Genomic DNA, 18,161 nt, shown 5'->3' with positions numbered 1-18,161 from the left:
AGGCTCACAGTACTCGTTACAGCGCGGCAAAGACACCTTTCATCACCGTGTTATGAGCTGGAGTTTTTATGCGCTCGCGAGGGACTTGAATTCTCCGCGTTGGATCGGCCGGCTGCCCGTAACGCAGGCTGTGTATTCAGTGGGGAGATTCATCAGCTTTTCAACTCAATCTCCCGTGTTTAGGATGAGAAAATATTATACATACATATAATGCTAAAGATTTAACACGTTACCCAGGAGGCAGAAGACTCAGACGCTGCAAACTTGAAAACAGTGATGAAGGAAACTGAAGGAAGACCCACATAAAACAGAAAGACCCCCCACCCCGTGTTCATGGACAAGAAGACTTAACATTGCCCAGCTGCTAGTGCCACCAGAGCGATTTACTGCTTCTGTGCAATCCTACTGAACTCCAACGGGCTTTTTGCAGAAATGGAAGAGCCGTTCGTTCTTCATGTTCATACGGGGTTGCCAGGGCTTCCGTCGAACAACACTGAAAACCCAAAACAAAGCTGGAGGGTCCCATTCTCTGGTTTCAGAACCTACTGCAGAGCTACAGTGAACAAGACCGTGTGCAAGGGTGTGTCGGCACGGAGTCCGGCACAAACCCGAACTGGCCCACGCACGCCCATCGGCGGGGAGCAGCGCCGGTCCCGTCAGCAGGCAGCGCGGGGACGATTGGACTTCCTCAGGCCGAAGGCGGCAGCTGCAGGCCTGCTTCACACCACACACAACGAACTGGCGCAGGATGTTGGGTCAGCGGCCCGGATAAAGCCATCCGTCCGTTTGAAAAAATAAAGAGATAAACCCTCACGGCCTCGGATGTGGCATGAATGCGTGGACATGACCCCCGATGAGTACTCAACCACCACTAAACAGACGGCCGGGACCTCAGCCAACGGGAAACCTCGGCGCCTCGGACGCTGAGAGGACCACCGGAGTGAGGGACAGAGGCTCCGTAAATCACCTGCCGCTGCGGGCGCGTGTCCAGGATGCGTCACAGGTGCCTGCAACTCCACAACAAACCGACGAAGACCCGATTTTAAAACAGGCCAAGGCCTTGAATGGGCATTTCTCCAAAGAAAAGATAAAAATGATCGGTCGGCCCGTGAAATGCTGCTCGACATCATTAGCCACAAGGGAAACGCAGACCAGAACCACGGTGAGGTGCCTGCCGCTTCACGCCAGCGGAGCAGGAACCGCTTCACAACTGAGTAAGCGGCGAGAGGCGATGGGGAACCTGGAACCCGGCCCCGCCGGCAGGAGGGTAAAGGGGCGCAGCGTCTGTAAAAGCGACGAAACAGGAAACAGCAGGATGGGCCCTGAAAACGTCAATCACACAGTGACCAAGGGACCAACCATGCTCCCGCTCTTGGGCATCTGTCCGGAGAACGGGAACAGCTACCGGGAAGCACACGCTCACGGCCGTGTTATTCCCAGAGCCGAGAAGCGGAAGCCACCGAGTGTCACACGGAGAGAGGAAAGACACAGGAAGTGTAGCTTGGGTGGAACACGACTCGGCCAGGCCAAGGGGTGACGTCGTGCCTCGTGATGGCCCCGGGACGAGCCCAGCCGACCTTAGGCCGAGTGAAGCAAGCAGGCGCAGAGCAGAGGACGCTCGAGCCCGCTAGGGTTCTACGAGACCGTCGCACACAGTGTCTACAAGAGGCAGACTGCCAGGGCCGGGGGGCAGGGAGAGTTCCCGGGACAGGGGGATGGAAGGTTGGGGGTGGCAGAGCTCCTGTTTGGGGGTTGGGGTGCAAGTTTTGGAGACAGACAGTCACGGCCCTTGTTCCGCATTGTGAATGTCATTAATACCACTGAGAAAATGAGCTCAAAAGTGGTTAAAATGGCTAATTTTGTTACATGTATCTCACCGCGATTTTTTTTAACTTACTAAAAATGTCCATAGGACCACAAAGGCAGTTAACCAGAAAGTCACCCCTGTGCATGGCTCGGTGCCCCTGGGACTCGCCTTCAGTCGTACCAGCCCGTCCACCCTGACCGGCTCCGTGCAGAACGCTCCCCCGGGATTTCTACATCACGTCAAAATGCCTCCCCACACGCTTCTCGGATTTCAGTCCACACCGAGGCCCCGTGACCCCGGGCAGCGTGACCTCCACCTGCAGATGGCTCTGGTTTCCGCAATTACTTGTGGCCGTTTGGAGGAGTGTCGGCCACGACTGGTCCCCCGAGTGCTTGGCGCAGTTAATGAACGCACGACCACCTAGGCGCCCTGCTGACGCTCCGCGGCCCCTGGCCTCCCTCTCCGGCCGCCAGACGCGGCAGAAAGGGCGCCCGGAGCCTGGGGTCAGCTCCCTTGTCACCGGGACTCGCGTGATTAACAGTGTGGCACTCGGGTGCTCTCCTGTTCTGCATCAGGCCTGACGTCTCCAATTCCAGCAGGACCTGCGGGCTGCTGGACGGAGCTTTAATTTGCTGGTAATTTAAATACATAAATTCCCTACCTTCGTGCAGAAAGGCTGTTTCTTGTTAGGGGCGGGTTAACACAAACTAACTCACTCCGATGTGGGCGAAGCAGTGTCTACATACAACGCAGCAAGGACACTAAGTAACCTTTACTTTTCTTTTCATAAAGGAGTTTTCAAATAAATAAAGTAGGAACTATCAGAAAGTATGAAGAAGAAAACCTTCAACAACCTCCCCACCCAGAAGGCATCATGGCTAACGTGTCAGTGTATTTAGTCACAGCTTTTCTGTGCACACACATACACAAATGATCGGGCCATAGAGGCTTTGCCACATTATAAAAATATATATTAATGATACAAAATGTGGAAAATATGATAAAATTAAAGGATGCCAAAATTATTTTTATGGTCATCACTGAGATGCAATAATTGTTACATATTTCCCAAGTATGCTTTCACATTTTTTTTCTGTCAATGAATAACTTTTTCTGATTATAGAAGACACAGATGTTAATTATCTAAATTTGGAAGATATAAAAAATTATTCAGAAATCCTCCCACTGGCATATGTCCTTCCTGAAATACAGATCCAGCGACAGCGACAAAGTTGTGGGTATTTTAAAGCGTTTGGACACAAGTCACTCAGCGACTTTCCCATCTCATCAAACATTCTGCCGAGGCACCGATTTTCTTGTACCCTCACCAAAAACAAGAATCGTTACCGTATATTTAAATCTCCTAGAATTTGAATGATAGAAGAGTGTCTTGTGTTAACGTTTGGCTTTGCATGTGGTGATCCATCCGTAGGGACCTCCTTTCTGCGGTATTCTCCAGATACATCCCACAGGGGGTCTTTGCAGAAATCACCCTCACTCCAGCCAGCAGAGCGCCCTAGTTGATGACGTGTTTGCTGGTTATACATGTGTGTTCATATGTATTAGATGGGACAGAGCGGGAAGCAGGGGTCCTCTCAGGCTCCTCAGGTCCAAGTCTGAAATGTTGGTCAAACCACGTGAACTGTGCCCTAGAGAGACACAGCATTTTTGCTCGGCTAAGTTAGTGGCTGCAAGTTCTCTGACATGCAAAGTGTCGCTTCAGGTCCCCTCGGCGTCTCCAAGCAAGGCTGCCCTGCAAAGCTCTTCAGGGGCCCCGGTGTCCTTGGCAGAGAACCGGCCTCTGGAAAGCACCGCTCCAAGTGAGTTAACCCAATGAGAATGCCTGTGAAATAGAAATAAACTAGGAAACTTCTCTAGTGTCACTTACGCGGCGTTTTCTTGTTAGTGTAGGTGAGTCCTTTGCATTGTCTTTTGATTATTTTAGGCCACCTTACCAAGAAATGGGCACTTTTCCTGCAGTTCCCACAGGCATTAGAAACTGTTTCAGCTGCTACCTCTGAATCTATCGACATTCCCCCCAGTCTTACTCCATGGCAGCCGAGTTTTTGTTAGTGAACTTCCTGAAGGCGAGTTCATTTGCCATATGAAGAGTTTATGTCTGAAAAATCGATTGCATTTCCAAATGTTCAGGAACATAACAATAGGGGCAATAATGCTGTGGGGCCGTAGGGAGAAATAATGCTTCCTTGTCTTACAGAACCTGCTAACCACGGTGTGTCCACACCCCCAGCCTCCTTGTCCATCCCCGGCTCCAGGCAAGGAGCCGCCTCACTCCTTCGGAGCAGTGACGTTCTGCCTGGATGTGAGGAAGAGGCCCCCTCCCCAGGGTCTACTCGGACCTTCAGCTGCGACCCATTCACTCCTGCGTCCACTTATCAACTCCTTACTGTATGTGGGCGCTACGCTGGACACCGGGCTGAGCGCGGAGTCGTGACGTTGTGGAAAGCCTTTAGTTTGAGGTTTGGGGGGTGCTGATACTACAATGAGGGTCTAAGGAGAAAGCAGAGAAACAAAAACAGACTTTAACATATCCTGCAATCTTTCCTAGCCAGGGCTCTCTGGAATCATCTCCACAGTTTTCACTTGACCTCCTGTTTGTCAAACTTTCAAAAAGTGAAGACGCATTTCCTGCTGGATTCAGTGGGCGTCTCTCCCACTGGCAGCCTCTGTGCTCTTCCTGCCTCAGACCTTGTCACCTAGCCTCTCGCCACCTCCCATCCTGATTCCGTCTGACTTGGGATCCTCGACACGACATTAAAGGAACGGTCAACCACTCTGCCTCCAAGATCGACGCTAATGGAAGCGTTCAAGGGCGCTCTCCTACCGGAGGGAAAAGGCACCAGACGGACCACGATGCTCCGGAAAACAGAGACACCTTGTACAAACGGTGAATGAACGTGGCACGTAAAAACTTTGTTTTTTGTCTTTGAAAAATTTCCACTAAGGAGCAACAATAAGACTAAACATTGACTTTCATCAATGAATTATGGAAGGCAGAAGAAAATAGATTGGTGTTTTCAAGTCTAAATCATGCAACAGCCAAGGTAATGGCTGTGGTATAAATCAGAATTTCTTATAATAACAAAAATAAAATTGCATAATCTCGTGAAATCAATAGAAGGAGAAAACAAAACTTCCAACTTCAAGTCACCTTGAAAAACCTAGAAAATAAGCATCCCTGTGTCGAGAGGTGACTAGGGGAACTTCTGGACGAGATGACTGGTGAGAACTCAGTGGAGTTGCGTGTAGGCCTAAGATTAAAATGAAGTCGAGGGGGAAGGTGAAGCAGTAATGAGCTATTTCTTGTGTGATATATGCTCGATCTTTTGTATTTTACGTTCTGGCAAAGCTAAAATCAGCAACTCATAAATAAAAGGGCCAAAGACTACTTTCATAATAAAGCCGTTTTTTAGTGTTTCAACGAACCCAAAAAAGGAAATAAGGACAGTAAACAGATACAAGTATGAGGTTACAGAACAGAAGTACAAACTTTCTATATATCGACGCACTTCAGAAAGAATTTTTAAAATATCATGTAGAGAACGGAACAGGAGAAATATGATACCCACAGCGATTATAGCAGAAAGTGATACAACGTGACTGGAAACAGGCCCTACTGGCCTATTAAGTGGAAAGGACTTTCTTTCATTTAGCTGATAGAGACCCAACTGCTAACCACACACACGGGAGACTCCAAACAAAGTGACTCAGAAAGGCCCAAGGTAACGGAAGGAACCAAGGCTCCTCCACCGACAGGAACAGCAGGACCACGAGGATAACGTCCCTGGTATCACACAAAGCAGAATCCACGTCAGCATCCCCGGAACGCACTAGGAGTGGCACATTTCGGTAACCAGGGAAGATTCACTTAAAGGCAGAAGACTTACGAGTGTCTACAACAAGTACCAGCAGCCACTTACATGGGGCAAAACTCAGTTAGGTCAAGTGAAGACAGGGCCAAACAACAGGACCTAACACACCACTCTCGGTGCCAGACACTCCGCAGGGGAAGACTGAGGCCACAGAGAAGCTAATGGCGAGGCGGTGAGCAGACCGCGTGGGTGTAAACACGCAGGATAGGTAATAGCCCCCCCTCAGAACGTTACCCTGGCCATGAAAAGCCCACGTCCTTCTGAAGGGAAGGTCCGCAGACCGCCCGTCTGGGAGGCCACACAGGACACGTCACCAAGCCCCGTAATCCAGAGAGCCCCCGCCGGCACCGTGGACCCCAGCGTGGGAAAGTGAGCACCTACCGGCAACACCCTCGAACTGCCTTTCCGGCTGTGTGTGTTAAAACGTCCAGTGCACAGCTCTTGGAAGAAAGTAAAAACACAAACCAAAATGAAGAAATATCTGAAAAGTAACGAGGAAAGCGCCACACAGCAGAAACCGTGGCATCTGCGTTACGCGGGGCTCAGAGGAAACCTGTCACCTTCTTACATTTATCCATACACATGAAAGGACACAGACACGTCAATTAAACCGTCAGCTCCAAAAGCCAGAAAAAGAACAGCAAAGTGAATGAAACACACACAGAGAGAAATAACAAAGATGAAAGTGAAATTAATGAGTCAGAGTAAAAAAATAGCAACTAAAAATCAAAATCCTGAGTTTTTAGAAGTTAACAAAACTACCTAATTTAATGAAAGAAGAAAGACAATAAATAATGTAAGAAATAATGTGAGGGAAATACCAAAAATGGGACAAAAATAAAAGAAATATAAGAAAAGATTAACAAACGTACAACCGTAGTTGGAGATTGTAACATGCTCTTTTCAGTAACTGATTTGGAAAGAAGACCAAAATTCACTACAGGAGTGAAGTATCTGAAACGCAATGAAGAAACGTCAGCCCCGTGCCCCACCAGCGCCCTGTGCCCAGCGCTACAGGAAACCAACCGGGTGTTCTGCGTGTAAACCAGACGGTTACAAACACGGCCGTCTGCTGAGTGAGAAAGCGAGTCTCAAAAAATTCCAAAGTGTTGCAATCATACACAGCACGTTGTCTGACCACAGTGGAATTAAACTAAAAAAAAAAAAAAAAAAGGAAAAACGGAAAAATCCCCACATGTTTGTAAATTAGGCAATATATTCCTACTTAACCCAGAGGTCAAAATAGAAATCCTGAAGGAAATTAAAAGCATTTTGAACTGAATGAAAATAAAAACATAACAAATCAAATTTTATGGGATGAAGTTCGAACTTCCAGGGAAAGTTAGTAAGTCCCTTAGTAAAATACATGTGTAAGGGGGAAAAAATGCCTGAACTAAGTATCAGTCTCAAGGAGCTGGGAGAAAAAAGAGCAGATTAAACAAAAATCTGTAAGGAAGAGAGTGTGAGTCGATGAAATAGGGAAAAAAGGGCACGCCAGAGGGAAATTAAGAGGGTCAAAGTTAATTTTTTTAAATAGTGACAAAATTAATAAAAGAATTATTTTAAAAATCAAATTTTTGATAAAGAGAATCAATATAATTTCACACATTTTGACAGGGCCCCGGGCTGAAGGCTTAGGTCGCCTCAGATCTCTCGGGCTGGCAGGTCCCATTTCTGCCCCGAAGCCGTAGCCCCCCGCCAGGCCCGCCAGGTCCGGCACACCTGAACTTGACCCAGGGCCCGGCCGGCAGTTCTGCGAGAGGTCGGATTAGAACGACCTGGGGAAAGAGGGACGGCTGGAGTTGAGTGTTGACAAAGTGCAATAGGAAATGAAGCTTTCTCTCCCGGAAGGAGGAACAGTGAGCTTTCTCGCTAAAGGAAAAGAAGAGCTCTGGACAGTTGAGAGAGACCCTTGAAGGAAGAAGTTACCGTCTCTACTCTCCAGAATCTGTTCAGATGGTCTTTTGAATTTACGCTGCACACGCCTCAGAAGCAAATACTTCCCGAGAGCTCTCGCTCGGCTTACTCAAGTATCTTCTCGTTACAACTTAAAAATGCGACCGTGCTTTGGAGATTCACCTTGTCTTATGGTTCTCAGGGTAAATTGTTTCCTTATGGGAAATTATTTCCTAGTGCAGCCAAATAACCCCATAAGCAAGTGTTCATATACGTCCTGTGTTTCCTAGTCACTCGTCTTATACGTAATAAAATACGTTCTCAGGATTTCAGGGACAGCTCTCCCGACGCCGCCTGCCTCCTCGGACGCCTGTTGTCACAGTAATGCGTCACTTACGTAGCTGGTTACGACTTAGTCGCCGCCCCTTTCACAACCGTGTGAGCTTCAGAGAGAGTAATTCACCCCACGTTTGAGGCAGTCAGTCACAGCAATTTGCACAAAGTCGTAGGTTTTACATTTTTGAAATTTGGGGAGGGGCATATTTTAACTTCCAAGAGTCTCTCGGGCAGCACAGAGCGTGGGCACCGAATTTCTGATAAAACACTCACGGCCATGCTGCCTTCTCTGGGCGCTGACCGAGGGAGAGCCCCTCCCCTGGGGTGTCGTGAACCCCCAGGACCCCGGCTGCTGCTCAGAAGACACTTGTCGCAACATTTTTAAGTGGGCAACTTCTTTCAAAACTAAGACATCGGCGACTGGATGGAAGTGCCTTCCCAGGACCTGAACCTGGTGGCGGCGTGGAGGCCGCTTTCGGGACAGGAAGGAGCAGGGCTCAGCGCTGTGAAAACGAGGCCCTTCCCTTCCTGTCCTTGACGGGCGCACCGTCCCGCAGAGCCTGGGCCTGACTCCACGGGAGCCCCCCGCAAGGCGGCCTGTGTCGTTTGCAGCGCCTCTGCCACCACCGGAAATCTCGTGAACACGGGCGGGAAGCCGGTCGTCCGTACTGGTGGGAATTCGCTCTAACAGCCTCTAAGAGCTCGCACAGAGAGCCTGAGGGCGGGGCCTCGCCAGGCAACAAGGAGCTCTGAGACAGCCAGCGAAACATCGAAGGGAGTGGAGAAATCTCGGTCTGCGCTCCGAGTGGATTCTCTCTCCCAGTGAGAAGGGCTTTGCGAGCGGCCGCCTCCCTGCACACCAACGTCGGGGGAGGGGAGGGCTGGGCCAGCTCAGGTCAGAGCCCTTTGTATCTGAAAACTCTCTCTCTGTGCGGAATTCTCACTGGGAGGGTTTCATTAGGCCCCCAAGACTGGCACGTGCAGGGAGCTGAGAGTCTTGGGGGAGTGGAATCGGGGTCTAACCTCGTGGCCCGCGGCTCGTCTCCATCTGTGGCTCCAACAGCCCATGGAGTCAGGTGCGGGGCCGGGATTCCAGCTGGGTTTTTGCTTTACTTCCTGCACTTGTGCAGGACCCCGTGTAGACCACCCGCGTCTCCTTGAATTAGTGCGAGTGGATTTCTCTGCACAGGCCTGCCGGCCTGGGGTCCTGTGGGCACCGGGGGTCCCGCTCTGGGGACGGGGGGACTCGTGTTTCACGTGTGTGCGGGGGACCAGCCATGCACCTGCAGCTGAAGCTTCCCCTTCGCCATGCTCAGCTCGGCGCCCGGCACCTTCCACAGACTCGTCTCCAGGCAGCCGAGAGCTAAAAATAGATGCAGGAGCTCAGGCTGAGCAGAGAAAATGGGGCTCTTCAGTCTCCTCACTGGCCCGTCCCAAATTAATGCGATGCTCGCATAATGCCGCCATTCACACTTAAATCGAGACAGCGCCTTAGGCTGGACACCGTTTTCTGTGTCTCAGTTAAAGGGAGAACGGTCAGCGGCTCCTGAAACCCTGTCACCCCTGGGCCTCGCCATAATTCGCACGCTTTTTGTCCGATCCGAGACTGGAAGGTGCACGACCCTCGGAGCACGCGTGAGATCTGGAGCCAGAAGGGCCAGCTGCCGGCTCTGGCGGGGGCCTCCCTGGGGGTGGATTCTTTGTTGAGTAATGGAGCCTTTGTTCCTTGCTTTAAGATACAAATTTTTGTCACCATATAAATTTTTAATAACATTTTACGATCAACATATACAAAAGCACTTGCTAAGTAGTAAAATAATGAGGCTACTTTTCAGTTATGATAACGTAGACGCCAACATTGAAAAGTACACCTGCAACAAGAAACTGCCGGCCGGCGTTTTACACCCCGCGGCACACCACCAGGCCCCCCGACACATCCCAGGGTGCCTCGCACAGACTCGCAAGGAAGAACCCAGGGAACAGTCTCGTGTGTGGGACAGGTGACACCAGCGACGGGGTTCCACCGTTCAGGCTAAACATCAGGGGCACACGCTGTGCAGCCTTTCCAGCGATACTTGGTAACCCCGCAGACGGTCTTCTTACACGGCCGTCTCATCTCCAGGGACCCCTCGGTCCTGTGTGCGATTTAATCCACAACGCACACCTAGGAGCCAGGCCCAGGTTTCACGATGTGACAGTCTCCCAGCACTTTTGCTCCTGCAGGTAGAGGAGGGAGGAGATGCGTCACCTTCCGCTCAGATTTGTCCCTCTTCCAGCTGCGCAGGCTGCTGCCCTGGCCTTTACGGCCTCCCGGCCTGACTCAGCAGTCCCTGCCAACAGTTTGCTCATCGTGGATTCGAAACCGATCCTCACTTTGGAAGCATTTTATGTAGGTCTAACGGCAACACTACTCTCTCCCTTCCGCCACAGGCAGGGCACGCCCTCATGGGCTATTTCACAGAGTCAGATGGTCCTCAGCCGAGTAACTTCCGCCCGGACCGGCGTCTTCCCTCTCTGGGACCTAGTTACAGGTGTGTTCCGAAGAATTTCTGACTTTTTTTTTTTTTTTTGATGTCCGGTATCTCTTTTCCCCCATCCCTCGGCAAGTAACACCCTGTACTCTCCTTGCACGCGACCCACAGGTCTGCAGGTCCTCGGAAGACGCTCGCCATTCCATCCACGACTTTATAGGTGGTCTTTAGTCGCTGTTGTGTGAATTAGCACCGTTGTAGGAAGCACCGGGCTGTCTGGGTGCGACCCTGCTGCAAAGACAGGAGGGTGCCACTGGGCTGCTCCCGAAGGCCCAGCGTGGCTGCACAGCGAGAGGTGGACCCACAGACGGCGTCGTTCCCGAGCGACTGGCCGCGGATGGTGCCCGGGGGTGTCCTGCAGTTAGCTCCTAGGGCAGGCCTGGGGGGCCGGGTGTGCTGTGGCCGGGACTGAGACGGGGCCGCCCCGTGAAGAACACTCGCCGAGCTGAGCCAGAACGAGTGGTAGACGTCACTGTTGGTTCATAAATCAGAGACTGCGTGAAAGTCCCCCCAAAACTAACTAAATAAATAAGGCTGCCTAGGAAGGTGTGGGGACCGGCTCCTTCGGCTGCCTCCGGGGGGGTTATTGAAACCTCCAATCCGAAGGAATCTAAATAAATCCATTTTCCTTGGCCTGACTTCTGGCACTTCTCCCTGTGTGCCCTTCACCTGCCCCTCCAGGACAACATCTGACATGTGACCTCCAACGCCCAGGTGTGGGGGAGACCTGTGCATTACCCAAACACATCTTACATTTTCCCGACTCCGAGTCTCCCCACAGCCTCCCTCCAGGCCCCTCTCTGCTTCCCACACGTTCCGTTCTGGCCGGTGCTTGGAGCTGGGTCTGGGGGGGAGATAGGGCCCCAGGCCTCCGGGCCTCTCTCAGACACAGTGGCTCCAAGTTCACCGAACCCACGCTGTGTCATTCCCTGCCCTGGCATGCCCGAACCCTAGTTTTATGTTTCTTTCTGCCTCGGCGCTGACCCGGTGTTATTTGAAAAAACCGAGGTGGCCGGTGCGGCTGGACAGAGAGCTGAGTGAGCATAACAACACGCGTACTGACCCAAACTTACCAAAGTTCACCTGGGTAATTCCATACCTGCAGCAGACTCTCAGAACCTCGGACTTCACAGGTGGGAACCGAAGTCCCCAGAGACTATGTTCAGGCCTGGGCCCTCCCTTCGCTCCCCGCACCCGCCTCCGCTCGCCACTCCGACCCCGGAACACAGAAAGTGCCCGTGACCTGTCGAAGGAGTGAACCCCGCTCTCACTGGCAAAGTCACCCAGTCGCTAAAGATATACACACAATTTTCCACCGTGTTTTGGAGTTCTGGTTAATGGTGACAATCATCAACTTTGATTATTAAAGGAACCGGCCAGACCTGGAGGGAGATGCAGAGGACAACGCTTCCAGAGCGCTCACGCGCGATTTTCCTCACGTCCCAGCGTGGGATCGTGGAAGGAGGCCCGGCGGCCCCGCCGAGGTGGCGGTGTTCCTCCGCCAGATGCGCAACGCCAGGCTCCCGAGTGCGGAGAAGGGGGGGCTGTTCCAGCCCGGGTGCTGCTCGCTGCTGCTCGAGAAGAAAGCGCCTGACTTGCTCTCACTGAGACGGAGACGGTCCCGGATCCCGTCCCCAAAGAGTGTTCACTGTCAGCCCCCAAAGGGCGCCTGCCCCTGCCCGGTGACATTTCTGCGCGTCGGAGCTGGTCTCCTTGCTGTGGCGCTGGAGGTGAGCAAGGGGAGCGACGAGAAGATTAAAGGGATGAGAAATGGACTCCGCAAAGGTCACAGAATTGCAAAAGGTTGGGGTGGGGGAGGCAGGGGCTGCTTGGTCACTGCTCGGTGCCCATGGCCAGCTGTGGGGCGGTGGCTCCCCGTGAGCAGGCAGCCCCTGGCCCTGCACAGTGTCCAACAGGGAGGCTGCCTGCAGGGTAAGTGGGGAAGCGACCGGCCAGCAGGGCTGCAGAAACTCAGCCCCTGGGTGGGCCACGCCTGTGCGAAGGCAGGACCACCGGCCCTTGGTCCTGAGCTCCCAACTGTCCTACAATGACAGCAGTGACTTCCAGGTTCAAGGACCCCCTCAACCTGGAGAATCTCTGTGCAGGGGGGTCCGGAGAGGCTTCAGGGAGGACGGGCTTTGGAGCCGAGCCCCGAGCGAGACTGTGATGATGGGGACACGGGGAACGGGGATTCTGGGCAAGTGACGCAAAGGCCTGGAGGCGCCGTGTAAATGGGGCTCCAAGTGGCGACAAAGCCTCACACGAGTGACGCACGCAGACCAGGGAGGCCGCGAGTCCGGGGTGCGAATCCCACTTCCGCCCCTGAGCAGTCCTGAGACCCAGGAGGGGCTGCTGGGCTCCTAACCGTTTCCTCATCTGCGCTGAGAAAAAGGGAAAGATAAAAATATTATCACAGAGCTACTGTCAAGAGCTAAATGTGGCGGACAGGGAAGACACAGTGTGTGCCTAGCACACGGTAGGTGCCTGAAGACACAGTGCGTGCCTAGCACACGGTAGGTGCCTGAAGACACAGTGCGTGCCTGGCACACGGTAGGTGCCTGAAGACACAGTGCGTGCCTGGCACACGGTAGGTGCCTGAAGACACAGTGCGTGCCTGGCACACGGTAGGTGCCTGAAGACACAGTGCGTGCCTAGCACACGGTAGGTGCCTGTAAATGATGGCGCAACCACATTGGCAGGGTTATCCATATAAAAGGAAGCGATTCAATATACGTGAGAAATGCAAAGCACGTAAACGAATAATGTGGAGGTGAGTCTGCCGTGGGCCGGGCCGGCTCCCCGGAAGGCCTGTGCCTCCCCGCCCCGTTCTCCTGTTTCTGAGCCCCACACAAGGCCCGCCTCCCATAATGCTCCCCTCCGTTAGCTGCCCCACAGCGGGGGAGGGGCCCAGAGAGCCCAATGCAGAGGACCAGGGGGCTGAGCGACTCCCGCTCCCCAAGGGCAGGTCTGAGTGCTGAGGAGCCTGGCCCCGAGCAGGAGCCCAGCAAACCTGGGGTGCGTCACCTGCTCCTCCCTCCAGCTGCCCCCCCGGGCCTCTGGCGGGGGAACAGGACCGGCGGCCCTCCTGGTCTGATGCCTGCGGCGGAGCTCGGGAACGTCTGCTTCCACTGCCCTTGGCAGCAAGAGTGGCCTTGTGCCTGCGGAGCCACATGGGACACTAAGCCTGGAGTGACATCCGCTTAGTAAACCACGAGGTTACACCTATGAATCTGAAGTGAGCCATGGACGGGGTGACCCGGTCACTCTTTTCAGTCCCCACCACCACCACTGCCAGCGTGGGTTTGCCCCAAACACAAGCCGCCCCGTTCCGGGCATCACCTAGGGAGCCACGGCGATGGTCCGCTCCGTGACTCAGAAGACCCAATCCCGGGGCGGGAAGGGCCGCCCTTTCAGAGATCTGGTGCAACGTCAGCCTGCGATGTAGTCACAAGAACCTCCGACAGAGACACGTGGTGGATCTGGGTCGGCCCCGGGCAGTTCTGGGCCCGTCCTAGACCTTCGACCCTCGGTGTCCTCACTGAGCAGTGAAACGGGACTGACGTGGCCTCCTCAGCCGGCTGACCTGAAGAAGAGCCGCTGCGTTTGCCAGTCCGTGCACTCTCTCACCCGTTCCCTCTCCGTCTGGGGCGAGGAGGAAAAGCAGTCGTGTTTCTGGGACGGGCCGAAAGTCGTAAGGTGTAACGCAGGGCGTCGCATTGCCCTCGAGTGTCTCCAGCACGCTCCTATGAAAACGATCGTCGCCCACTTTTACCAGCACGGCCCCCACGCTAGGGAGCGGGGCCGCCCAAGAAAAGCCAAAGCATATCTGTGAGGAGCCAGCTCCCCGACGGCATAGGGCGCAGTTCCCCGTCCTCGCCCCGTTCAGAGTGAGTCGATCTCCAACAAAGACCTGAGTCACTTTGTCTGTATGATCTCTGTACCCTCCTTCAGCACCATGGGTATTTTTTACTGCCGTGAGGGACCTCAAAATTTGTGTGCCCCCCCCCCAAACAATAACACTGTGTGCTGGGAGGCAGTGATGGAGCTGGCGTGGCTGTCTCTTAGCTACTTGAATATTAGCCAGAAATAAAATGAAGAGAGATTGGCCCAAAAAGTCCATATGGTTTTCCCCATAAAATAAAAGACACATTTTTCATTATTACCAGGAACCTTATGGATTTGGGTCGTGTGAGTGTGTGGTAGAACGTTGATTGTTCTCAATGAGTGTCTTGATTTGATCGCTGTCAACGTGAGCTGGTCCCCCCCACCGTGGAGCATCGTCCAACAAGAAATCTCCAGCACGAACTGCGCAAACCACTTTGGACACGTTCGATCCGTCACACAGCCTCTCCACACGCTGCACAAACCCTTTTCTGTGTTTCAGTTGCGTTCTACCTTTCTTGAGATAATAAAGCATAATATGCCGAAACGTTGCTTATTTTCTTCCATCTTCAATATTAACATGGCGACACAAAACTTCACCAGTTTTGATGCTTTTTTAAATACATGCTGATAGGACAGCTGTCACAATGCAATCTAACAAAATTGTTTTGAACGACGTTAAAGACAACTCGGTGACAGACGTAGGAGGAATGGAAAATCACCAGGCTGGAAAACGGCACTGGGGAAGCTGCCTGCAGACCCTACCCAGGAAAAACAGGTGAAGACGAGGGTCTGGGGTCGGCCTACCAGGCATAACAGGCTGCAGCTTTCACCTGAGCCTGCACCCAGCAACCAGCTCCAGACAGTCAGACTCGGATACCCTTCGCTCGAAAGCCCTGACCTAAGTAAGACCAACCGGACGAGTCCCAGCCTCCCTCGGGTGGCTCCACTTTCCCTCTTATTCCCGCTAGTGAACCCTGCTCTCCTTAGCTCGCTGCGTCCGTCCGGTTTCTTGAGCGACTCCGACCTAACACGAAGCACCTCTAGAGCCGCCATACAGGAAAAGATCAGCGGACTTCTTGGCCAGCCCAGTATTGTGAGAGGCAGCTACAAAGCGATCAGCAAGAGAAACCAAGGTTCCAGAGCAGTAACTTCCAACCATTAGAGAGTTAACAGTAGTCAGCTCTACTCTCGTGTGACCCACCCGAGGCCATCGACACACACACACACACAGATTTGTATGTGTGCACAGAGACATGTATACCTGCACACAGAGACACGCATGCACGCACAGACACACGCACAGACGAGCAGCAGAGTGAAGCTCAATCTCGCACACAAATGGGGAGAGGAGAAACACCGATCCCCCCTTCCACTTGTGGCACTTCACCTGGGCACTCGGTCTCCCGTGGATTTGGTTGCATGAGGACAGCAATGCCCAGCCTGCCCACCTGGGCAGTTGTGAACATCAGCCGAATTAATTGTATGTACAAAATCCTGGAACATCCACCTCCCTTTTCTTGTATTGCTACAGCATCGCAACAGCTACTGAGACACCAACATCTAGGTTACAGGGCGCTGGGCTCTGGAATCACGGCAGCCCCGCGAGGGTGTTTTGGGGGAAACACTGGGTAAAGCGGCCACCACAGCCTGGGGGAGAACTGCCAGAACCTGGACGCGGAACGTCCGATTCCCCACGTCTCCCCAAGGGCGACTGTGTCGGACTTTGTAGTGGGTGGGTTTTCTGTTTCTCCTGGTGAACAACCTGGGGATTCAGTGAAACCGAGCTCCAGCCAGCTCTCTGAGAAACCAGAGCAGCACACTCCCCGTCTGAGCTGGGGCGGGGCGCCTTCCTCGCGTTCGGGCACTCAGAAAGCTCTCCTCAGGCTGCCTTCGTCTTCATTTCCACACACGAGTAACCGATTTCAGGATCCAAGCCCAACATGGTACACACACCCTCTCATCCTCCCCGCAGCCTGAAGGTCGCAGGCTGCCACCTGAGAATTCCACCTACACTTCCCAAACACAAGCGTGGTGTCTTTCCACCCTGGGTTCCCAAAGACTGTTCGGGGAGGGGAAGCCGGATGCAGAGCCCCGGTACCTAAGTGTGTCCCGGCCCCTGCGGAGAAGCGCTGTGGGCTAGCTCCTCGTGGAGGAGTGGGGAAGGGCAGGGGCCACACCTGTGCCGAAGGCAGCCAACCAGGCTGGGCCCTTGCAGCGAGCCCCCTGGGATCTCCGGCTCTGTTTCCCTTTGGTGGCTCTGGTGGGTCTCTCCCCTTCCTTCCAGGCTGAGGCGGTGTGGGGGGGCCGTTCGCACTAGAGGCTAGGAGTGGGGAGCGGTGAAGGCAGCACTTCGATGCATTTCTCTCCCACCCGGTGGGTCTCGGGCTGCAGTGCAGGGACGTTGAAACAGACCGCTGCACTGGATTCTACACCAAATGCGGAAGCGAGCCCCCTGTGTTGTCCAGAAGCCACTTCTCTCCGTGGCAGCTCTGGAACGATCATACACTGTTTCCCAGAAAGCGCTCCCCCGTTACCGAGGAGGCGCGGCCCGCCGCCCGCACACGAGGGCTGGCCTGTGCGCCCCGACTGCCGGGCTGTCCTCCTGGATTTCGGAGGAACACGGACCACAGGGGTGTTTTGTCCATCTGTGTGTGTGGAAGTGTGGCCCGTGTGTGCGTGTGTGTGGACAGGAAACTAGGGGGGCTGCTTCCGAAGGGGGTGTTACAAAATCGAGACATCCACTCTTTCCCCCAGCCCGGGCGTGAGCGGTTCCCACAACACCACCAGTGGTAAACGACCGAGGAGTGAAGAGAGCATTTCACAGTAATTAGTGGTGAATGTCTTCCTTTCTGTTTCTCTCTTCCTTCTCTCCTTCCTTTCTTTTCCCCCCCTCTCTCTCCCCTCTCTCCCTCCCTCCCTTCCTTCCTGAAATAGTACTCTGGCCTTTAATGAAACGTAATAGCCTGCAGGTGAATAAAAAGAATAGCAAAAAGCAGGAGCAGGTGACATTTCAGACAGCGGGAGGACCGAAGGGGACGGAATGGAGGGAAGAACCGTGAGCCAAGAACGTGGGGGGAGCAGAGGACGGGAAGGAGGGGAGGGGAGCGGGGAATCGCGGGAGGTGAGGAAGGGCAGGAGCCAGGCGAACGGGGAAGAGATTGCAGGTAAAAATAAAACAGCAACAGCCCAGGTGGGACTCAGGCAAACCGTTCTCATCAACACTGCTACTCCCTCCTGTCACGGGGACTGTCAAACAGGCTGTGCTCGTAATGAAAGGAAAAATATTTTATTCAGATTTATTAATTTGAAAATGAAGCCCGCCTGTCGAGAGGGGGACAGTTCTTCTCAATCTGTCATCGTTGAGCCACACGCTTCTGACACGGGGATTCATTTGTCTTGTCGGCTCTGACAGTTGGACTCTCCCAGAGCTCTTCCTAGTGGATCGCCCTGGGATTTTAAACCGGATGAAACGCATTCCGACAAGGAACAGCCTCTTTATTAATGCAAATTACATGAGGAGGAGAGGAAGAAAGAGGGGAGAGAGGGATGCCAGCCGAGGCTGCGGCGTTCCTCTCCCTGTATCAGTCATTTGTTATTTACATTTATACGCATTTTTCAGTTTTAATAAAAGGAGACCCGGATTTTCTGTGACATTTATGGACAGTTTGTTTCAAAAAAAATGATGCCTTCGCCGTAATTGTATGCAAAACCGCGGCGGTGCGCCCCCTCGGCCGTGCGCGCCCGTCGGGGGAGCCGGGCTGCGCGGCCCGGGGGCGCGGGCGCAGGCGTCACAGCTCCGGGCAGCGGCGCGGC

The sequence above is a fragment of the Desmodus rotundus genome, chromosome 12, assembly GCF_022682495.2.
Source record: "Desmodus rotundus isolate HL8 chromosome 12, HLdesRot8A.1, whole genome shotgun sequence".
NCBI lineage: Eukaryota > Metazoa > Chordata > Mammalia > Chiroptera > Phyllostomidae > Desmodus > Desmodus rotundus.
This window is presented reverse-complemented; position numbering follows the sequence as displayed.